We start from the raw sequence: 24,717 nt of genomic DNA, 5'->3' as shown, positions 1-24,717 counted from the left end.
TGTCAGGTTAGGGATTTAAGTCCGGAATTTTGTCTACCATTCTGGCATGGATGGATGTCTATTCTGGTATGCTGCCGCTCGTTCTAGATTTCTGCCTTTCAATCTGGAATGATTTCTTTCAATCTGGAATGCTTTTCATTCCAGAATGCTGTCTTGCTGACTTTTGTCCCGGAATGTTGCCTTCCATGTCGGAATGCTGACTTCCATGACGTCACAGGCCGCTGTCGGGTTAGGGGTTTAATCCCGGAATTTTGTCTACCATTCCGGAATCCTGCCTATTATTCTGGAGTGGGTGGATGTCTATTATGGTATGCTGCCACTCATTCTAGATTTCTGCCTTTCATTTGGGAATACTTTCTTTTATTCTGGAATGCTTTTCATTCCAGAATGCTGTCTTGCTGACTTCTGTTCCGGAATACTGACCTCTGTTCCAGAATACTGACTGTTATTCGGGAATTCTGCCTATCCTTCCGGAATACTGATGTCTATTCTGGTATGCTGCCACTTATTCTAGATTTCTGCCTTTCATTGCGGAATTTTGACTTTCATTCCAGAATGCTGTCTTTCATTCTGCAAATGTGCTCTTCATTCTGTTATGCCGATGTTTGTCCCGGAATGTTGCCTTCCATTCTGGAATGGTAACTTCCATTCCAGAATACTGGATCTCATCTCAAGGCATCACAATAGTCAGAATGATTCATTATGTGGTGACCATGAATGCAGATGAAAACTCTCATCTCTGGCTCAAGACTTGTTGAGATAGCACAGAGACACTCTCAGTCTGTCCACATCAGTGTCAGTGAAGATTTCAGATTGTTTAAATAGAGAAGCAAGAAAACAAGTCAGCCTTATCTTTCACAAAAACACATGACAATAACATGTGAGAAAGAGAGTTTTATGTTCAGTGCTCCCCCTGCTTGTTGGGACAATTGTAGAGCACCTTCCTAATAAAGTAAACAGCTTAGAATTGACAGTGAAGGCTTGTAGTCTCAAACGACCATGTGATTGTGAACACAGCCGGCTTGGAAGCAATTCAACCTGTGCCATGTTGGCACGTGAGTACTTGCTCAGCTGTCGGCAACTTTCTGTGATAGCTGCCTGTCAAACGGAGACTCTGGTGGGCGCAGATTTACCTGCGAATGAAATGGAAAACAAGTAAAGGAGCACCAACACCAATCTGGACAGGACAAACTGGACAAGACCATGCACTCATGGACAGAACCAACCTGGGTCGTCAGACTCTTCATTGTTACCTTTTGCCGGTTGTTGTGGCCGAGTGGTTAAGGCGATGGACTAGAAATCCATTGGGGTTTCCCCGCGCAGGTTCGAATCCTGCCAACAACGGTTTTTTTCATCTCCAAGATCACTTTATGCCCCATCCATCGTTTACACTTAACAAGTCTGATGTGTTAACGAGCTCTATGAAAAAGTTCATCTTGACCAGTCAGAGTGCTGCCATTTATATTGACTGTCTGAGGACCAAACCCTGGCACAGTCCACCTGACACTTCCAAAAACTATCATTTTAAAAACGCTGGACCGAGAGCAACTGGTGTGCAATGAGGAGGCAAAGGATAAAACGTCCCAGCACTTTTCAAACCCAGTTTCACCCTGAGGCAGAGACTGCTTCACCTTAAGGACAAAACACCTGGGAAAGGCAGATCTCAAGGTACTACAATAGTCAGAATGATTCATCATATGGTGACCAGATGAAACATCTCATCTCTGGCTGTCCGCATCAGTGTCAGTGAAGATTTCAGATTGTTTATTAAGTGTTCATCCTTGAGCTTTTCCAAACTTGTTGTGGACAGCACACTTTTCATGTCAGGATGGCCAAGGCGCTGCGTTCAGGTCGCAGTCTCCACTGGAGGTGTGGGTTCAAATCCCACTCCTGACAGTTCTGTTTATTTCCTCTGGAGGGGAAATAAGTAATCATTTAAATAATTTATCCTCTGGAGGGGAAATAAGTAATCATTTAAAACATTGACTGACTTAGATTCTAACCCAGACCACAGAAGCCAATTGGATGATTTCATCTGATATGATGAGACATTACACCAAACCTACAGGGGTTCTTCCTGTTTTTTCCTGCCACTGTTGCCCTTAAGGAGGTTCAGTCTCTGGCTCTGATTGGATGACGTCACAGGCTGCTGTCAGGTTAGGGATTTAAGTCCGGAATTTTGTCTACCATTCTGGAATCCTGTCTACCATTCTGGCATGGATGGATGTCTATTCTGGTATGCTGCCGCTCGTTCTAGATTTTTGCCTTTCAATCTGGAATGCTTTTCATTCCAGAATGCTGTCTTGCTGACTTTTGTCCCGGAATGTTGCCTTCCATGTCGGAATGCTGACTTCCATGACGTCACAGGCCGCTGTCGGGTTAGGGGTTTAATTCCGGAATTTTGTCTACCATTCCGGAATCCTGCCTATTATTCTGGAGTGGGTGGATGGATGTCTATTCCAGGATGCTCTCATTCTAGATTTCTGCCTTTCATTTGGGAATGCTTTCTTCCATTCTGGGATGCTTTTCATTCCAGAATGATGTCTTGCTGACTTCTGTTCCACAATACAGAGTGTTATTTGGGAATTCTGCCTATCATTCTGGAATACTGATGTCTATTCTGGAATGCTGCCACTTATTCTAGATTTCTGCTTTTCATTCCGGAAATTTGAATTTCATTCTGGAATGCTTTTTATTCCGAAATGCTGCCTTTCATTCTGCAAGTCTGCTTTTCGTCCAAGCGGCTGTGTTAAGGTTGCAGTCTCCACTGGAGGACAATCCTGAGACTGAAACTGGTACACCCAAAGGATAAAACTCCCAGGGAGAAACACAGCAATATCATATATGCAGTCCAGTGCAGTGAGGAATGCTCTGATCTGAACAACCACTCCACAGGAGAATGGCTCAGCACAGGAGAGCCACCTCCTCAGGACAAAACTCAGCTGTTCACCTCCACCTCAAAGAGAAGGGACACTCCTTTCAGGACAACAATGTTCACATTTTAGACAGAGAGGAAGTCAAGGAAGCCATCTATGTTAAGCTGGAAAAACCTTCTCGAGGTGGTGGCCTCATCTTTCTACCACATACAATGCAGTGATTTCATCCATTTCCAGGAAGTTTCACTCCAAGTCACATGCTAACAGCAAGAACAATGGGCTGTCTACCAGCAGTCTCATAGTTGTTAGCCAGTCATTAGACACACCTGGCACAGGCAGCCAGATCATCACAGGTAATTATGGAAACATTTAGTGCTATTGTTTGTGAGTTTTACCCAGCTGATGAGCTGCTGTGGGATTGTATTCAGACTTAAAATTACGCATAATTATGAGCGTTGGCGCTTGAGCGACAGACGGTTGCCATATCACAGCACGAGTTTCCTGCTTCCACGATTGCCCGCCCCCCTAAACTCCGCTAGTGCTACCCCTCTTTGTCCGTATTTTGAGTTTTGGCGGACGCACCGCTGCCAACATGGTGGTGATCAGAGTGTCCCAGAGCCTCCCACCGAGCTTCAAAGCGGCTCTTCAGAAACAAATGGGCGATGTCTCAGAAGCTCTGTCCATAGTTTTTACTGTTGAACTTAAAACACAACACGACGAGGATGGGATTCAAACCCACGCATTCAGAGCACAATGGATTGGCAAACCATCTTTGAAGAAGAACTTGTTTCTGTCACAGCTTTTGCCTTAAACATAAGCATCTTGTTTGAAGACAAACTTTGACAAACATTGAAGGCCAGTTTTTGGAGTAGTTGTTTGGTTTCTCCATTGTACAGAACAGAGCATGCCTCACTGGACCGCACTGGACTGCATATATCCAGGGGTGGCAGTAAAAAGCAGCTTCCCTGAGGGGAAACTCAGTGATGCTGTAACCTCTGTTACGCTCACTTTTTAAAAAAAAAATACTTTAATAATACTTTAATTTAAGAAGGGAAATTGCTTAAGGCTGCTGCCAAGCAGTGTCATACAATGACCAGCACTGGAGGCAATGTGGGTAAAGGACACAACCCTGCTCTACCACTGAGCCACTGTTGATGTTACCTTCCCTTCTGGACTGCTGACTTGCCAGAATACTGACTGTTACTCCTGAATTCTACGTATAATTCCGGAATACTGATGACTATTCTGGAATGCTGCTGCTTATTCCGGATTTCTGCCTTTCATTCGAGGACAAAAAAACAGACTGCTTTGTGGCTCTGTGGCACAATGGATAGCGCATTGGACTTCTAGTTAAACACAGGAGAAGTGATTCAAAGGTTCTGGGTTTGAGTCCCACCAGAGTCGAAGTGCATTTTAACTTCCTGTGATGCCGTCCTTCAGGGTGGATACCTGTTGCAGCACCTCCTGTCCTGAGAGCTAGAAAAAAGGACTGCACTCAGACATCCCGGAAAACAGCATCGCTGCCCCCGGCTTTGTGACCGTACGAGATGTGACTGGTGTGAGCTTTTGCTTGGCACAGAGGCAGCTAATAAACTGAAAGTTGTACCTTTTTCAAATGACATGGTGAGGAGGAGAGCAGAAGATCTCTCAGCTGACATTCAGGCAAAGCTGCTGGATAGACTGCGATCATGTAAGAAATTTTCCTTTCAGGTGGATGAATCGACAGAGCAGAGCATCTCCAGTGCTGCTCAGTTGATAGTTTTGGTGTGCTATCCCCGGAAAGGAGATATTTTGGAAGACTTTCTGTTCTGTAGGTTATTGCGCAGATAAAGTCTGTCAATCCAGAGATTAAAGCGGCTCACTGTATGCTACTGAACATGAGGCACTGCTGGATCACTCTGAGGTGCGATGGCTGTCGCAATGGCTGCAGCACAGAGCTCAAACTGTACCGACCAGCTCAGAGGAGAAGAAGAAGGAGCAACATCACATCAGGAAGGCCCTGCAAACCTGTGACTATCCCAGCTGGGCTGTCATCAAAGCCACAAAAACAAGACCCACAGACAACAAGACAAAGACAACAACTGGCTGAGGAAGAACATTGTCACTGCAGAACTGAAGAAGCTACTCGGGGGAGTGTTGGTCCCACTTAAGATTCAAATTTAGGGTGTTTTCACACACTTGCTCTCTGCGGCTCTCTAAACGAACGCAGATCAATAACTCAGGATTTTTTGCTCTGTTTAACTCTAACTCTATTTTCCCTGAATGTGCAGTAATTTAACCAGAAAACACAGGAGAAAGCCGACATTCTGCTTCAAGTGAAAACTACCCAGAATTCAGTGCAGTGGAGGAGTCTGAGAGCTCTAGTGGACCTGGTGTGAACAGAAAGAGGACTAAATTACATAAAACCAGTGACCCTGACATGATTTGAACATGCAACCTTCTGATCTGAAGTCAGGCGCGCTACCAATGCTCCATGAAGCCCGTTCACAGCTTCTGCTCTTCCAAGGACTCAGTTTAGCATGACATGATCAGCTTGATGTTCATATATGTGTTACACATTATTACTAGATGAGCTGCACTGAAACATCCAAGCGACCACGTCCCAGCACATATCAGAGATGCAGAACAGATGGAACAGTCTTATGGAGTGATGGAGGCCATGAAGCCTCCTAAAGCTTTGAATGGAGCTGAAGTCATGATGCACTGATCTTTCTTATATTATTATTATCTTATTATATGTGGTTACAGACCTATGTGGGTGGGTCTGGGTAAAACTTAAAAAAAATAGCACTAAATGTTTCCATACTTACCTGTGATGTTCTGGCTGACTGGCCCAGGTGTGTCTAACGACTGGCTAACGACTATGAAACTGCCGGAGGGGGACTGGTTGACAGCCCTTTGTTCTTACTGTGAGTATGTGCAAACTTCCTGGGAATGGATGGAATCACTGCATTGTATGTGGTAGAAAGATGATGTCTGAGGCCACCACCTCTGTTAAGGGAAGGTTTTTCCAGCTTAACATAGATGGCTTCCTTGACTCCTCTTTCATACCACCTTTCCTCCCTGTCTAAAATGTGAACATTGTTGTCCTCAAAGGAGTGTCCTTTGTCTTTGAGGTGGAGGTGAACAGCTGAGTCTTGTCCTGAGAAGGTGGCTCTCCTGTGCTGAGCCATTCTTCTGTGGAGTGGTTGTTTAGTTTCTCCAATGTACAGATCAGAGCATTCCTCACTGCACTGGACTATATATCACATTGCTGTGTTTCTCCCTGGGAATCTTATCCTTCGGGTGAACCAGTCTCTGTCTCAGTGTTGTCATCGGTTTGAAATGGACCGGGATGTCATGGTTGTTGAAGATCCTGCGGAGTTTCTCTGATACTCCTGACACATATGGAATGGAGGTGTTCTTTCTCCGCCTGGTGTTGTCCTTCTTCTTGTTGTTGGGGGGTCTTGTTTTTGTGGCTTTAATGAGTGCCCACTTCGGGTAGCCACAGGTTTGCAGGGCCTTCCTGATGTGGTGTTGCTCCTTCTTTTTCCCCTTTGAGCTGGTGGGTACAGTTTGTGCTCTGTGCTGCAGGTTCCTGATGACTCCCAGTTTGTGTTCCAGTGGGTGGTGTGAATCAAACAACAGGTACTGGTCCGTGTGTGTGGGTTTCCTGTACACTTCCACATTGAGGCTCCTGTCCTCCTCAATATGTACTGTGCAGTCCAAGAAGGCCAGATTGTTGTCCTTGGTGTCCTCGCAAGTAAACTTGATGTTGTTATCCACTGCGTTGATGTGTTCTGTGAACCGTTCCACTTCGTTGGTCTTGATTTTGACCCAGGTGTCATCCACATATCTGAACCAGTGGGTGGGGGTGGTTCCAGGATAGGAACTCAGGGCTCTTCTCTCCACTTCTTCCATGTAGAGGTTGGCCACAATAGGAGACACAGGTGATCCCATCGCACAGCCGTGCTTCTGTCTGTAAAAGTTCCCATTGTACTGGAAATAAGTGGTGGTCAGGCAGAGGTCCAGCAGGTCACAGATGTGGTCTGGCGTTAGGTTGGTTCTCTCCTTGAGTGTGCTGTCTTGTGTGAGGCACATCCTTACCATCTCTGTGGCTTCTGATGTAGGGATGCAGGTGAACAAGGAGGTGACATCAAATGAGACCATAGTGTCGTCTGGGTCCATTCGGATCTTCTCTACCTTGTTCACAAAGTCCTACCAGTGGTGTCAGGAGTTCAGCCAAGTGCTTAGCCACGTTGTATGTGACTGAGTTTGTGCTGCTGACGATGGGTCTGAGGGGGACTCCTTCCTTGTGTATCTTGGGGAGTCCATACAGGCGTGGAGTGGCTTCCCCAGGATACAGTCGAAAGTAGAGCTTGCGGTTGATGATTTGGTCCTTCTCCAGTTTTTGTAGGTAGCTGACTAGTTTCTTCTTGTAGTTTCCGGTGGGGTCCCTCTTCAGTATCTGATATGTGGCTGTGTCACTGAGGAGATCTGTCACTTTGGAGTGGTAGTCCTGTGTGTTGAGCACCGCTGTGCATCTTCCTTTGTCTGCTGATAAGATGGTGATGTCCCGGTCCTTTTGTAGTGCAATCAGGGCCTTCCTTTCATCGCTGGAGAGGTTGGATGGCGGTGCTTTAGCAGTGGAGAGTGTGGCTGTGACCTTCAAGCGGAGTTGCTCAGCTTCTGTGTCTGTCAGGTTGTTGTTCTTGATGGCTGACTCTGTGGCTGTGATGAGGTCCACCACTGGAATCTGCTCTGGTGAGATGGCAAAGTTGAGTCCTTTGGCCAACACGTCTTTTTCCGGCTGGCTCAGTTGTCTGTCTGAAAGGTTCTTTACCCATTTGTCCTGGGTGTCCTGCTGTGGCAGTGAGTGGTCTTCCCTCCTCCATGTGTGAAGGTTAGCTGCATTTTTAACAGAGAAAACAGTTTTCAATTTATGGAATTTGCGTTTTTGTCGTTCCTTACCCCTGGTGTGCTGTGCCGTCTGGACTTTTTCAGTCAGTTTGATGACTTCATCCATGACTTCGCTGGGTAGGAGGGTGGCAAGCTGTGATCTTGTCTGCTCCGTGGTGACCATGAGGGTGTCTATGGTGAAGTTGATCTGTCTGATCCTTTCGTTGAGGAGTTGGTTCTGGGCTTTCTGCAGGATGGTGTCTGCTCTGTGGCCCTTGACAGTGGATCCGAGACGTAGGCTGTTCGGGGTTAACTTTTCCTGTCTGCATCTCAGGCTGAAGCGTAGGTGGTTCCTGTAGTCTGCCAGTTTCCTAGAGGTCTTTTCATGTTCCCTCACCAATCGTAGGGTGTCCTTCCCAAAGTGATTGGCAACATGTTGATGAAGATTCTCAGTCAGGGATCAGCTGTTAGCCCTCAGGGACACAGCGGTGCTGCACAGCAAGAGACCCGACGTTCCCCGAGACATAAGGAGGAGAAGACGACGGGGAACCTGTGCCGGAGCTGCGCATCATTCCAGGAAATGTTATAAACCTGTACTCCCCTTGGTCATCACTGGGAATGTTTGATCTCTCACTAATAAGATGGACGAGCTGACGGCGCTGACCCAGCACCAGAGGGAATATCGTCAGTGTAGCATGCTGTTGTTTACTGAAACTTGGCTAACGGTGCTAACACTGGACTCTAACGTTGCGCTAAATGGATTTCAGTTGGCGAGGACAGACAGGACAGTGGAGTGCGGTCAGAGGAAAGGAGGGGGGCTGGTATTGTTTGTTAATGATAGATGGTGTAATCCTGGACACATCACTGTCAAAGAACAGATCTGCAGTAAGGACATTGAGCTGTTAGCCGTTAGCATGAGCACTGATTGATTAAGGATCTACTGTAGTGCTGTGTGAGACCTCAGAGGACACTTCTGTCTTCATTTGAAGCTGGTAGGTACAAACTGCACCACTGCTAGCAGGAGCTCCTTTGTTCTACACCTGGACATCAGCTCACTCATTTTAACAACTGACAGACTCCATTTCTGGAAAGACAGACCATCTGGACAAGACAGGTCTCTGGTTCTCTTCCAGGCAGGTTTACTCACAGAGGAGGTTCCATGGTGTAATGGTTAGCACTCTGGACTCTGAATCCAGCGATCTGAGTTCAAATCTCAGTGGAACCTTTTGTTTCAACAGTTATCCTGGTGTCCTTTCTACACAGTTAAGTCTATGGAGAAGTCCACAGTCTGTTCATTGGTCCAGCTGTAGTCATTAATGGACTGAAGGCCATGAAGGAGGCTGTGGTGCTGAATCCTGCTGCTTGTGCTGGATGATCCAGTTATAACATGGAATCCTCTGCTGTCCATGCTGGTATGTCCTGCTAGTACTCATTATTCAGGAAACAAGAACAAGTATTAGGGAGTGCTCTCAAGTGCTCTCTAAGCAAAATAAAATAGCTTTGTTTCTATGGTGACCCCACAGGCTGCAGCAAAACACCACTACAGGTGCTGGTCATATAATTAGAATATCATCAGAAGGTTGATTTATTTCAGTAATTCTATTCAAAAACTGAAAGCTGTATAATGCAAACATTCATTCCACACAGACTGAAATATTTCAAGTGTTAATTTATTTTAATTTTGATGGTTATAACGGACAACCAATGAAAACCCACATTCAGTATCTCAGCTGGATGGATGAGTATGGATGGATAATGTAGTGGACTCCCACCCAGCAGATCAAGTCCCAGAGGTTACAGCATCATTTATAAGCTGAGTTTCCCCTCAGGGAAGCTGCTGTTTACAGAGAGAAGCAAGAAAACAACAGTCAGCATCATCTTCCATAAAAACACATGACAATAACATGTGAGACAGAGCGTTTATGATCAGTGCTCCCCCTGCTGGTTAGGACATATGATGACAAGTACCAGTCAAAAGTCACTCAGTGGTTTGTCTTTGTTTTTATGACTTTCTACATTGTAGATTCATCCTGAAGACATCAGAGCTATGAAGGAACACATGTGGAATGATGCAGTGAACACAAAGTGTTAAACCAAGCAGAATATGTTTGATGTTTGACATTCTTCCAAGCAGCCAGCTTTTTGCTTTGATGACATCTTCACACACTCTTTGCATTCTCTCAATCTGAACTGAACCACCAATGCTGTGCAATGCTGACATCTAGTGGTGGAATCGCAGGTTACAGAATCAGAAATTACTTTTTTTAGGGGAAATTCTTGTTTGTTACAGACAGTAGTTTGATAGAGATGGGCCGGAATGACTTCCTGTCTTCTCACCTGCTCTGTGGTGAAGGTGATCGGTGGAGGTGGGGAACCAGTAACTCCCAGGTGATGACTGTCAGCCGAGGGGTCTGAGGACGAGGTGCGAGCAGGGCCATCTGGATGAGCTGTGGGAGAAGAGAGGGCAGGTGACGTGGCTGGTCGTTGTCGCTCAGCTGCTGAAGAGTCGTTAGCAGGGTGAACTGGGGTCACTAAAAAAACTGATACAGCTCATTGGCCCTTTCCACACTGCCATTAACTCCACCCCTGCTGCTCCACCTGTAACCAGTGATGGTCCTCATGCCACTCCACACCTCTCTTGTGTTGTTTTGCTGAAGTTTCCACTCCAGCTTCCTCCTGTACTTCTCCTTGGCCTCCCTGATTTTTATTCTCAGGTCCTTCTGTGTAGCTCGCACCTCCTGCCTGTCGCCCTCTTTGAATGCCTTCTTTTTTCTATTCAAAATGGCTTTAATGTCCTTAGTCACCCATGGCTTGTTGTTGGGGTAACAATTCACTGTCCTAACTGGAACAACACTGTCCACACAGAAGTTTATGTATCCAGTCATGCACTCTGTGATCTCATCAATGTCCTGGCTGTGGGGTTCACAGAGTGCCTGCCAGTCAGTCACTTCAAAGCAGTCCTGAAGTGTTGAAGCATCCTCATTCCAAAATCAATCCATCCTCCACATAAAGTCAAAAGTTCTAAATGTGAGTCATTAAATGAGAGGTTCCAGCAGAAACGTCCAAACATCTGAAGAGAAGCTGAGAAGCCTGAGATACAGGGGCTGCAAGCTGTGCTTCAACTGTTCCTGTTTAGACAATAAGAACAGATCATCATCTTCATCACCCTCAATAAGAACTGATCATCATCTTCATCACCCTCAATAAGAACAGATCATCATCTTCATCACCCTCATCACCTCTCACCAACCTCCCTTCATCTGCTTGGAGCCGCAGCCAGGCGGTGCCAGATCGTTCATATGGTGGCATATTAGTCATTCATTTATTGCCACATGTTTTCATTGAATGTTACATGTATTGATTTAATTTCTGCTTTGTGGGTCAAATAAAGGTTTCCTCCATTTTAATTCATATTGATTCAGTTCACGCTGTGTTTATGTCTCCCTGTAGCTGACAGCAGCAACAACAGGGCTCAGTCTGTTTAACCACTGGATGTAGTGAAGTTTGTAGTTATCCAGAGAAGGACTGTGTATTTTATGATTTGTATCTTAAAAGGAGATTTGCATATTAGGGATGAAATAAATACAGCGTGAAATATAAATAAATAAATTGCAAATTTCCCTTTCGGGGCTCCATAAATGTTAATCCTAAAAAAGGAACATCCAGTGTGGACTTGCATACACAGTGAACATAAACTGCTATAATAACAACTTTAAAAACAATCAGACTAATTCCACTGTGATCCTTAGCAGCATTATCCGTAATAAGATTGTCAGTGAAGAAAACAAATATAAACACACACACACACTCTTCTCCCAGCTCTTATAAAGACATCCGTCATGGAAGCAGAGTCCTACCGGAGCTCCAGAGAGACACAAACAGCAGCAGCACTCTGTGACCCATGTCCACTCTGTGTGTCCTCCAAACAGTCTTCCTCAGGTCTTTATCAGGACAGCAGTCAGGTCCAGCCCTCTGGGGGGTTCTGCTCTCAAAGGTGATCTGGAATGACAGCTGACAGCAGAGAGAGGAAAGCTTTAAATGTACTGCTACAACCTGATTGGCTGCATGAGCAGCGAGGCAGCGCCTGATTGGTGGAGGAGCTGACTAGAGAGCGTGTCAGTGCATCAGTCATGTGACTTATCAGCTCTGCTCTTTCTGCCTTTTCCTCTGAATCTTTTCATCTCATCAGTGTTCCGCCCTCATACGTCCTGCATCAACATGAAGCTGCTGTTTATTCATGCATTTCTAACACACAGAACAGCCACCTGCTGGTGATCAGCTGCATGTACCAGAAGCAGACAGAGATTTCTGATATGATGTTAAAGGTGTCACAGAGGAGGATCCGACTGTCTGACATCTGATTCTTTTCTTGACGTGAGCTGTTTTTCTCTTCCAGGCCTGCACACTAGCTCTGTGGAGGCCTGCCTCTCTCTCCTACTCACCTCCACCTGCTTTAAACACCCCATGACACACAGACACACACAACCTGTGGCTGCATCACTCCCAGTGAGGGGGCATGAGTGAGGTTGCTTCTAGGGAGGCTGAGGGTCTCTTGATCTGCACCAAGCTGAAGTCGTTGTTTGTATAGATCAGGAGGAGGACTTTGTGAATGTCTGTTATCCAAGTCAGCTATTTGTCTTTCCAGCTCCATTTGTTTTCATTTAGAATCTCTTTTCTTTTTAGCCACAAAAGATATTACCTGGCCTCTCAAGTATGCCTTAAGGGCTTCCCAAACAGTCAAAACAGAAACATCTGGTGTCATATTAATATCTAAATATAAGGAAATTTGATCTGAAAGAAAACGCACAAATTCTTCATCCGATAATAAGAGAGAGTTAAACCTCCAGATTCGGGTGGGAGTCCTGGTATCAGTGATATTCAATTTGAGTAGAAGAGGGGCATGATCAGAAACTACTATAGGTTGATATTCACATGAAAGAATATCTGAAGAAAAAATAGTCAATTCTACTGTACGTTTGATGAGCATGGGAGAAAAAAAGAATATTTCCTGTCCTGTGGATGAAAAAAACACCAGATGTCTGAGATACCATAGTTTGAAAGAAATGTCTCTAGACAAGAGGCAGATTTTGATATGGGATAACCAGGCCTAACCGATGACCGATCCATCCCTGGGTCCAGACACAGATTCAAATCTCCCCCCAGAATGAGCAGGTGTGAATTTAAACAAGGGATCAATTTAATGATGCGGGAGAAAAACTGTGGGTCATCAAAATTTGGAGCATATATATATATTAGCTAAAATAACTTTGAGATTAAAGAGTTTGCCAGTCACAATAACATAGCGGCCATTTGAGTCGGCTAGTGTTGTAGAAGGCATGAAAGAAACATCCTTATGTATCAATATTGCAACACCCCGAGCTTTCCCTTGAAAGTTTGAGTGAAATAGCTGACCCACCCACCCACATTTAAGACGAGCATTATCCAAACTCCTGAGATGTGTTTCTTGGATAAAAGCAATTCCTGCACCCAAATGTTTCAGATGAGTAAGAGCCTATTTCCTCTTAACAGGATGGTTAAAATCATAAAAAAATAAGTCTGTCAAATATAAAGTTCTAGGACAGAAATAGTAAGCCCAAATTAAATCTGTCTTCAGCCCTGAAGGTCAGCAATGACGAGCCTCTGACCTGCCAGGAGCAGATCTTGTCAGGATCTTCAAGGGTGTTGATGAGATTGTCCCAATCAGTGTGTGGAACACTCATCTGTTGGAAACAGTGAAGCCACTCATCGACCATGGCTGACCTGTACTCTCGCTGAAATGAAATAAAATACAAAGAAATGCTGCTGTGGCCATCACAAATATATTCAATTATGCAGGCACATGGACAGAGACAAAGGCATACATTGAAATATGCACATATACTGTAGAGAAACATTTTCAATATGCCACACTAAGGTACAACAAACTTACAGTAAAGGGTCCCAGGTATACTATGTATCCAGCAGATAGAAGCATATCACCTGCTACATTATTGGCCATGTTATCCAAATGTTGGACTGTTTCCTCCCAACGCACTTTTTTATCTGCCAGACTACCTATAAGCTGCAGATCATCATGATGGAAAAATTAAATAATTGTATGACTTGTATAAAGTTATTGTGTAGAGTATTTAGAGTAGATATTTGTACCCTGACTGCTATTAGGTACCAGGATGAGATGCCAGGGAGGTCCTCAGGGCACGTGGAGGTCACATACACTACTGATCCTCATTTTGACATTGACAATTTCCACTCAAGTTGGATCAGCCTGTGATGTGATTTTCCACTTTTATTTTGTGTATGGTTCCAAATCCAGATCTCCACATGAATAATTTTGATTTACATTGATCATTTTTATGTTAATTTGTTGTCAACATATTCTACTTGAATGAAGATTTTCACCTGGAATATTTCATTCATTAAGATCTAAATCTTCTTAAATCTTAAATGTACCCTTTTGACACAAAAGGGTACATTTAAGTACCATGGGAATCAGTTTGGAACCTGTGATGGTAAATCATCGGCAGTTGTACCTTAGGGAACAAAAATGGACCTCAGTTGTACCCTTTTTTCTGACAGTGTACAGGCAGACCAGAAACCCTCTCACCAAGGAAATCAAGGTGGCAAAAAGGGTTAGGAAAAAGGGAATACTCAGAAGAGTTGAAAAACAGCTTTTCTGCTAACGACCATGCATCAGTGTGGAGATCACAAACCACAGGAGGCGACCTCCCCCACTGCTGGCGACCTCAAGACTTTCTACTGCAGGTTTGAGAGGGACCACTTCACACCCCTAACCTGTACCACAATGACCCCACTCGGCAGCACCCCATCAGGGACCACCATCCCATCACAACCACCAACACAACGAACCCACTCTGCAGCATCTCCATCATAATGACCACCAGAACGACTCCACTCAGCAGCAGCAACCCCAACAGCCCCACAGCCATCAGTGCCTCCTCAGTGGTTTCTATGGTAACCAAACAGAATCCCATTTAAAAGGTTACAATTCCACCACTGTTTCTTCGGTGACCAATGAAAATACAAAACCATAATTCATTCACTGAAGTGAGAACAGGAAGGCCTTTCTGTGATCTGAATTTTATCTGAATCACAGTGAAATGATGATCCTGGAAACTAAACAAACAGCCAAAATAAAGTGTCCAGAGAAAGTCCAACATAATAATCCAAAATACAGGCTGCTATGTCAAAAACATTCTCACATGATATAGTTATATAAATGCATCAGCAAAACACTGCAAAAAGATCAGCAAGAACAAAGAACAGAGGGCCAAAAGGAACAAACTCAGCAGAGGCTGCAGGAGGACTTCTCTGGCCTCCAGAGCTCAGCTCTGGTCCTCTGGTTCCAGCCTTGGTCCTCCACTCACTGTGATCCTTTGTTGTACCAGGTGTAAGATTAAGATTAAGAATAAGAAACCTTTATTAGTCCCACAATGGGGAAATTGCATTTTTGCAACGGCATACAGACAGCAAGGGATAAGTTAAGAGAAAGATATATACATCATAAAATAGACTACCAATAAAAAGATATATACATTATAAACAGTTTACATATTAACAGTTATTGCACAGGTGAGTGGAGGTAGAAGTGGTTTATAAACTGTACATAGTGCAACTAAATAAATAACAGTAAAATAAAAGCACACTGTGGTGTGTGAGTATTGCACCTATCAGAAGTGTTTATTATAGAGTCTGACAGCAGCAGGAAGGAAAGACCTTTTGTATCTCTTCTTCACACACCGAGGGTGGAGCAGTCTGCCACTGAAGCTGCTCTGCAGGGCTGACAGGGTGTCCTGCAGGGGGTGGACTCATTGTCTAGCATTGATGTCAGTTTTGCCAGGACCCTCCTGTGTAGTTTTGGTGGCTACACATGTGTTCAGAAACTGTTCTGTTGTAGCAGCTGAGCTTTACTCCAATCCACCGTCACCACAAACACTTCCCCCTCTCTGTTCTTCTTCTTCCTCTGCCTCTTCTTCTTCTTCTGTGGTGTTTTCTGGCAGCTGACATCCACACAGTGACATTTCTGCCTCCTCCTGTCTTCAGTCAGACTGTTTCTCTCACAGTCTGTAGAGAGAAGCTGACATTGTTGCACTGATTAACCTCAACCACACACACCTGTGTGAGCCGCACCATCATTCTAACAGTTCCATTGTTACACTGAGTGACAGCAAAGCAGTGAGCCCCCTGCTGGTGATCAGCTGCATGTACCAGAAGCAGACAGAGATTTCTGATATGATGTTAAAGGTGTCACAGAGGAGGATCCGACTGTCTGACCTCTGATTCTTCTGTCAGCATCAGACACATCACAGTTTGATCAGTTTTCAGATCACACACAGCAGCATCAGTAACACTGAGCAGACATTACACACTCCATCAAACACACACACACACTGCTCACTTATAACAGGGATAATAAGTAAAGTTCTTTACAATAAATTCACATTCACATTTTATTATCACTTCACACATGGCACAGTATATGGCAGAGAGTTAAAGGTGGAATATGTAGTCAGAGTTAATACCAAATATTGACACTAGGTGGCAGCACTTCAGCCTCCATCCACTGCTGCACTACCAGCACCACTCTCAGTGCTTTTTGTTTCCATTGACTGTACAACATGATTCAATCCATGTTATTTATATGACAAACTATGTGTAGTGTTTCTATGTGTGTAGCTGACATGTTGCTCAGCTTCCATTGGACACATATACTAGATGGAAGCTGCAGCAGGATTGGCTGATGACTGATCACAGGTGTGAACAATCAGCCGGTGACGAGTGGAGCAGGAGCAGCTGCCCATGCTGCAGAGACACAAACAGCAGCAGCACTCTGTGACCCATGTCCACTCTGTGTGTCCTCCAGACAGTCCTCCTCATGTCTCTGCTCATGTCTTTATCAGGACAGCAGTCAGGTCCAGCCCTCTGGGGGATTTCTGCTCTCACTGTTTAACTCTGATTTCCTGATAGCAGCACTCACACAGCTCAATGCTGAACTGACAGTTACCATGGTAACCAGGTCATCAGTGTTATTCAGCTCACCTGTCAGTGATCAGATCTGTTCCATTAGTATCTTAAGTGACTGCAGACAGTGTTGTTAGATTTGTTTATGTTTTACGAGTGTTCACAAAGGGAGAGAAACATGTAATAGCATGTTGCTAACAGACGCTAATTTCATGTTGTCTGTGTTACCTTAAAGCTAGACTCATAACCAGAGAGTAAGTACGCTTATATGAAGTTACGAGGTTAAGTTGGTTACATGTGTGACTGTGAAATGAAAATGCATTTGTTTATTTCTGAACGGAATGAGATTAGTGCAGCATATACATTGCAAATGTTTGGATGTTTGTATTTGGAATATTTTCATCCATCCATCCATCCATCTTCCACCGCTTATCCGGGGCCGGGTCGCGGGGGCAGCAGTCTAAGCAGGGACACCCAGACTTCCCTCTCACCAGACACTTCCTCCAGCTCCTCTGGGGGAATCCCGAGGCGTTCCCAGGCCAGCCTAGAGACATAGTCTCTCCACCGCGTCCTGGGTCTTCCCCGGGGCCTCCTCCCAGTGGGACATGCCCGGAACACCTCCCCAGGGAGGCGTCCAGGAGGCATCCGAACCAGATGCCCGAGCCACCTCAGCTGGCTCCTCTCGATGTGGAGGAGCAGCAGCTCTACTCCGAGCTCCTCTCGGGTGACTGAGCTTCTCACCCTATCTCTAAGGGAGCGCCCAGCCACCCTTCGAAGGAAACTCATTTCGGCCGCCTGTATTCGCGATCTCATTCTTTCGGTCACTACCCAAAGCTCATGACCATAGGTGAGGGTAGGAACGTAGATTGACCGGTAAATCGAGAGCTTCGCCTTCCGGCTCAGCTCCTTCTTCACCACAACAGACCGGTACAGCGACCGCATTACTGCGGAAGCTGCACCGATCCGTCTGTCAATCTCCCGCTCCATTTTTCCCTCACTCGTGAACGAGACCCCGAGATACACAAACTCCTCCACTTGGGGCAGGAGCTCTCCTCCCACCCAGAGAGGACAAACTACGTTTTTCCGGTCAAGAACCATGGCCTCAGACTTGGAGGTGCTGATTCTCATCCCAGCCGCTTCACACTCGGCTGCAAACCGTCCCAGTGCACACTGGAGGTCCCGGCCTGATGAAGCCAACAGGACAACATCATCCGCAAAAAGCAGAGATGAAATCCTATGGTTCCCGAACCGGATCCCCTCCGGTCCCTCGCTGCGCCTAGAAATTCTGTCCATAAAAATTATGAACAGAACCGGTGACAAAGGGCAGCCCTGCCGGAGTCCAACATGCACTGGGAACAGGTCTGACTTACTGCCGGCAATGCGAACCAAACTCCTGCTCCGGTCATACAGGGACCTAACAGCCCTCAGCAGAGGGCCACGGACCCCATACTCCCAGAGCACCTCCCACAGGATGCCGCGAGGGACACGGTCGAACGCCTTCTCCAAGTCCACAAAACACATGTGGACTGGTTGGGCGAACTCCCATGAACCCTCCAGCACCCTGTGGAGGGTATAGAGCTGGTCCAGCGTTCCGCGGCCAGGACGAAAACCACATTGCTCCTCCTTAATCCGAGGTTCGACTATGGGTCTAATTCTCCTCTCCAGTACCCTGGCGTAGACTTTCCCAGGGAGGCTGAGGAGTGTGATCCCCCTGTAGTTGGAGCACACCCTCCGGTCCCCCTTTTTAAAAAGAGGGACCACCACCCCGGTCTGCCAGTCCAGCGGCACTGCCCCCGATTGCCACGCGATGTTGAGGCGTGTCAACCAAGACAGCCCCACAACATCCAGAGACTTAAGGTACCCAGGTCGAAGCTTTTTGACTACCTCGGCGACTTCAGCACAGGTGATGAACGAGTCCACCACTGAGTCATCAGCCTCCGCTTCCATAATAGAAGGCGTGTTGGTGGGATTGAGGAGACCCTCAAAGTACTCTTTCCACCGTCCAACCACCCCCTCAGTCGAGGTCAACAGCTCCCCACCCCCACTGAGTACAGTGTTGGCAGAGTACTGCTTCCCCCTCCTGAGGCGCCGGACGGTTTGCCAGAATCTCTTTGAGGCTGACCGATTGTCCTCCTCCATGGCCTCCCCAAACTCCTCCCAGGCCCGAGTTTTTGCCTCTACAACTGCCCTCGCTGCAGCATGCTTGGCCTGCCGATACCTATCAGCTGCTTCAGGAGTCCCACAATCCAACCAGGCCCGATAGGACTCCTTCTTCAGCTTGACGGCATCCCTGACCTCCGGTGTCCACCACCGGGTCCGGGGATTGCCGCCACGACAGGCACCAGAGGCCTTGCGGCCGCAGCTTTGGACAACTGCATTGACAATGGAGGTGGAAAACATGGTCCACTCCGACTCAATGTCTCCAGCCTCCCTCAGAATCTGGGTGAAGCTCTCCCGGAGGTGGGAGTTGAAGATCTCCTTAGCGGCGGGTTCGGCCAAACGCTCCCAACAGACCCGCACAGTACGTTTGGGCCTGCCGGGCCTGTCCAGCCTCTTCCCCCACCAACGGATCCAACTCACCACCAGGTAGTGATCAGTTGACAGCTCAGCCCCTCTCTTCATCCGAGTGTCCAAAACACAAGGCCAAAGGTCAGCTGACACGATTACAAAATCGATCATTGACCTCCGGCCTAGGGTGTCCTGGTGCCAGGTGCACCGATGGACAACCTTGTGCTCGAACATGGTGTTCGTTATGGACAAACCATGCCCAGCACAGAAGTCCAATAACAAAACACCACTCGGGTTCAGATCGGGGAGGCCGTTCCTCCCAATCATGCCTCTCCAGGTGTTACTGTCACTGCCCACGTGGGCGTTGAAGTCTCCCAGCAAGATGACAGAGTCCCCGGTTGGGGCGCTATCCAGCACCCCTCCCAGAGACTGTAAGAAGGTCAGGTACTCTACACTGCTGTTCGGCGCATACGCCGAAACCACAGTGAGAGACCTCTCCCCAACCCGAAGGCGCAGGGAGGCGACCCTCTCACATACTGGGGAAAACTCCAACACATGGCAGCTAAGCTGTGGGGCTATAAGCAAGCCCACACCAGCCCGCCGCCTCTCACCATGGGCAACTCCAGAATAGAAGAGAGTCCAACCCCTCTCAAGGAGTTGGGTTCCAGAACCCGAGCTGTGCGTGGAGGCGAGCCCGACTATATCTAGTCGGTACCGCTCAGACTCCCGCACAAGCTCAGGCTCCTTCCCCCCCAGCGAGGTGACATTCCATGTCCCCAGAGCCAGTGTCTGTGGCCCGGCCACCAGGCGCTCGCATTCGAGCCCCAACCCCGGGCCTGGCTCCAGGGTGGGGCCCCGGCTGCCCCATACTGGGCGACGTCACGGTCCTTGTTCTTCTTTCCATCATAAAGGGTATTTGGACCGCTCTTAGTCTGGCCCATCACCCAGGACCTGTTTGCCTTGGGAGACCCTGCTGGGGGCATTAAGCCCCCGACAACATAGCTCCTAGGATCATCTGGGCACTCAAACCCCTCCACCACAGTAAGGTGGTGGTCCACGGAGGGGAATATTTTCAGCTAAACCTTATTTGAACACATTATTTTAGGGACTAATCTGTTCAAGAAAGATGAAGATAAAACCAGACGTGTGTATATGTACATTTCATATACTTCCAGTATTTGTATCTCTGTACATAATTATTTTTGCCTTGCCTTTTGACTCCTCTGCTGTAAATCACTTCTTCACCTGCTTTCAGGTGGACTTTGAAGAACCTGAAGACGTGCTGTCACTGCCCAGGAGACCACCAGCTATTCCAAGCCATTCATTCCAGCCTAATCAATCCAAAACATCCAAGAAAACTTTTTTCTTGTTAAATATAACTAATAAATACAAAATGTTTAACAAGCAGTTCAAAGCAGAACAGACAAGAGCCAGACAAAATGGTGAACTGGAACAGAGCAAATTTACTGCTGAAAATGTCCTGAGCTCATGCTTCTTACTGTACAACAACGAGAGTGGAAAGACACACAACTGTCCTCACCGGGATTATGGCTGTAAATTGTGTGCATAGACAGAAGTTTTATGTGTCCAGGTCAGGACAGACATTCAGCTTGTAGCTGATTGACTAACTTACTACAATGAGACATTGTTTGTGTCTTTGCTGCAGTTTGAGTTACTGTTACTGTTCATTTGACCCGTGTGCCTGTAAGTCTCCTGGACAGCTAAACAGGACAATGTGGAAATAAACAGCACTACATGCATTCCAATCATTTACAAGGACTGAGAGCTGTGATTCACAACAAAGCTGCTGCTGCTCTCCATACATTCATCTACACAGGCTTCAAGGAGACACTGAAACATGGCATCTTCGGACAGCTTTAGGAGCACCTGGACCACAACATTATATTAGACTGTGATGGAGATGCTATCCATCTGTGATATTAGCACAACAATGATTCTTTTCCATTTGTCTAATACAATATTTAGCAGCATAAAGACTGTTTGAGGCCTCACAAAGTGAGGAAGGTCTAAAAGTATGAACTAACCTTCAGCATGATACCTTGATGCTTCACATCAGTCTTTCTGCTTCTCTTGTGCTGTCTGACATCTACTGAAGTCTCACTTTCTGTTTGAGGAACATACTCTTCCTCACTGATCTCACAAAGTGACGAAGACTCTTCTGATGTGTTTTCAGCCTAACATGAATGAAAGGTTGATTTTTATTGTTCATGTCTTGGATGTTTAGTAGTTGTCAGATCATGGTTTGGAAGAGGCTCCACAAAGAAGAACATTTCAGTGCCTGTCTAAGTGAACCATCACAGTGGACTTGTGTTTGTAATCAGCATGTCATTCACTGCCATGCAGTCAGCTGTGTAGTAATACTGCTGATAGAAGTGTCAGTGAGAGCAGCAATTAATTAAAATAAATTAATTAAAATTAGTAAGAGCAGGAATTCTGCCTTTCATTCTGGAATACTGATGTCTATACTGGAATGCTGCCACTTTTCTAGATTTCTGCTTTTCATTCTGGAATTTTGACTTTGACTTAACTTTCTGTGATAGCTGTCTGTCAAACGGAGACTCTGGTCGGCGCAGATTTACCTTCGAATGAAATGGAAACAAGTAAAGGAGCGCCACCACCAAACTGCACAGGACAACCTGGACAAGACCATGCACTCATTGACGGAACCAACCTGGGTCATCAGACTCTTCATTGTTACCATTTCCTAGTTGTTGTGGCCGAGCGGTTAAGGCGATGGACTTGAAATCCATTGGGGTTTCCCCGCGCAGGTTCGAATCCTGCCAACAACGGTTCTTTTCATCTCCAAGATCACTTTATGCTCCTCCGTGTCTGAGGACCAAACCCTGGCACAGTCCATCTGACACTTCCAAAAAATGTCATTTTAAAATTGCTGGGCCGAGAACAACTGGTGTGCAATGAGGAGGCAAAGGATAAAACGTCCCAGCACATTTCAAACCCAGTTTCACCCTGAGGCAGAGACTGCTTCACCTTAAGGACAAAACACCTGGGAAAGGCAGATCTCAAGGTACTACAATAGTCAGAATGATTCATCATGTGGTGACCAGATGAAAAATCTCATCTCTGGCTCAAGACTTGTTGAGATAGCATAGACAGACACACTCTCAGTCTGTCCACATCAGTGTCAGTGAAGATTTCAGATTGTTTATTAAGTTTTCATCCTTGAGCTTTTCCAAACTTGTTGTGGACAGCATGCTTTTCATGTCAGGATGGCCGAGCGGTCCAAGGCGCTGCGTTCAGGTCGCAGTCTCCACTGTTTTATCTTCTCTTATCACTCTCTGACACAGTACTCGAGTAGGACATCTAGTGGTGAATAAAATGAATTGCGGTGTGTGTTATTGGTTCATGGATTGTTTGGGATTTGGATCTCATGCACATGCACACTAGTGTAGTCTCGTTCGACCACACTACATGGTTGGTTTCAGGCTGACACAATAAAATACATTACACTTTCAGTTTCACTGCACGAAGTTGTTATACAAAGTGACATTTGAGGTCAGGGTGTCCGCGGGGTCTTAAAAAGTATTAAAAGTTGATGAATCAACTGTGGGAAAATGAAGGCCCTTAAAGTATTGAAAAGTCTTAATCTTAATTTGAAACGTGTGTGCAGAACTCATACAGCCCTCTCACTGCAGCCTCACACAAACAGACAGACAGACAGGGTTTAAAGACGTTTCGCTGCTGAACAGCAGGAGGAGCAGGATTTGTTGCTACTATGTGGGTTTTGCTAATTTGCTGTTGACCTGAATGAGTGATGATAACGATCCGGTCATGTTCAGGGAGGGGGCGTGACGTGCTCGTAGCATCATAACAGACTGAACAGCAGGTCTGAGGACAGTGTTATCTGACCTGTGTGGTTCATCCATGAAGGCTGAGTCACTCTGACTGACAGCAGTCAGCTGGTTTAAGGAGTTATAGAACATGGTTACATGGTGAACACCCATTTAAAAAGTATTGTTATTATCCTGCTATAGTGGACCATTGTCTGCCAGGATGATATCTGCATACAGCTAAAACTGTAACAGACAGAATGAAGAGTCTGTCAGCTGGAGCTCAGCTTTAGAAAGAGAGGAGACACTGAGGCAGAGGAAGAGAGGTGAGGAAGATGAGAGAAGAGATACTGTAGCTGCATTAGATGAATGATGAATGTTGAAGAAAACAAAATATATATCTCAATCACAACTATTAAATAAATAATAGTGTATATAATTTTAATCATTTTTTAATTCACATTGGCACATTGGTAAAAAAAGAAAAAGAAATAAGACCATGTTTCACCTCTTTCTGAGCCTCGTTAGTGCAGTAGGCAGCGAGTCAGTCTCATAATCTGAAGATTGTGACTTCAACCCTCACAAGGGGCACTTGTTTTAGAGCCAGAATACAGATCACGATCACAAAGAGCACACTGTATATTTACATGTCATCCAGGTCATGTTCATAGAGAGCGTCTGGACTTTTTTTTCTTTTTTCTTTTTCAAGTTTTTCTTGAAGATGTTTCTCTGCTCCTCCAAGCAGCTTCATCAGTTCTAACTGTTTGGTGGGAAAAGTGGTTTATATGTGGTGGAGGTGGGTCTGGGTGAAAGTCACTCTTCCAAGCATGTCCGTAAGGTGTGTTCATACTAAAGTCACACTGTTTCTCAGCATAAACCACAGAATGGCCTGTACAGGGATTGAACCCTGAACCCTTTAACACACCTGTCATTTCGTCGGAAAACAAAAAAATGATAACCCTAGACTAACAGACTTCAACAAGAGAACTGAACTATTTCAGACGTGAAATCGCTGACACCAAGGTCACCCTATTGTCTGAAGCAAACATATTGTGAGTTTCTGTAGTGTAGTGGTTATCACGTGTGCCACACATGCGAAAGGTCCCTGGTTTGAAACCTGGCAGAAACACAACATTGTTTTGTTCAGAGTTTTTCTTCCTGTAGGGATATAGTAAGACTGATGAAGAAAGAAGTGCATTCAGACTGAAAAGGCGGCTGCAGGAGGAGAGCTGGCCCAGTTTGGTTCAGGAAGCAGTGCAGCACGTTGGTTAGCTGAGAACAACTCAGTTTATTCAGGAGTTTACATCGAGACACCTGGACTGAAGGATTGTTTTTTGAACACGTTTCGCCACTTCTCCAAGGCTACGTTCAGACTGCAGGTCTTAATGCTCAATTAGGAGTTTTTGGTGAAATCCAATTTTTTGGTGTTTACAAAATAATATGCGACTGCTACCACTCTCCTGTGTCAACGGACTGTGGCCCTGAAGTGACCCGCATGCGCAGAAGAGGACACGACGTCACACAATGTGTGCTTGTGTGGCTTTGTTTACGTTAATGTCCGATCGTAGCCAACATAATTACATTCAAATAATATCAAGAAGAATGCTGAGAAGGAAGAGCGCAGTAGCTGCAGTGTCTGTACAGAGATGCGTGTGGGTGCGGAGTGG

General features: G+C 45.9%; 4 non-coding genes across 4 annotated transcripts; all 4 read left to right on the top strand.

The window, feature by feature from the left end:
* The first annotated feature begins 1,262 nt into the window (after window positions 1-1,262).
* Window positions 1,263-1,344, top strand: trnas-aga (transfer RNA serine (anticodon AGA)). The gene has a single exon. It is a non-coding gene; the product is annotated as a tRNA-Ser (tRNA).
* Window positions 1,345-8,907: 7,563 nt separating this feature from the next.
* trnaq-cug (transfer RNA glutamine (anticodon CUG)) lies at window positions 8,908-8,979 on the top strand. Its single transcript has one exon. It is a non-coding gene; the product is annotated as a tRNA-Gln (tRNA).
* Window positions 8,980-21,969: 12,990 nt separating this feature from the next.
* trnas-uga (transfer RNA serine (anticodon UGA)) lies at window positions 21,970-22,051 on the top strand. The gene has a single exon. It is a non-coding gene; the product is annotated as a tRNA-Ser (tRNA).
* Window positions 22,052-24,106: 2,055 nt separating this feature from the next.
* Window positions 24,107-24,179, top strand: trnav-cac (transfer RNA valine (anticodon CAC)). Its single transcript has one exon. It is a non-coding gene; the product is annotated as a tRNA-Val (tRNA).
* Window positions 24,180-24,717: the final 538 nt, after the last annotated feature.

This window comes from Parambassis ranga, unplaced genomic scaffold, assembly GCF_900634625.1.
Source record: "Parambassis ranga unplaced genomic scaffold, fParRan2.1 scaffold_24_arrow_ctg1, whole genome shotgun sequence".
Lineage (NCBI taxonomy): Eukaryota > Metazoa > Chordata > Actinopteri > Ambassidae > Parambassis > Parambassis ranga.
Note: the sequence above shows the minus strand (reverse complement) of the source record. Positions and strands in the feature narration are given on the sequence as shown.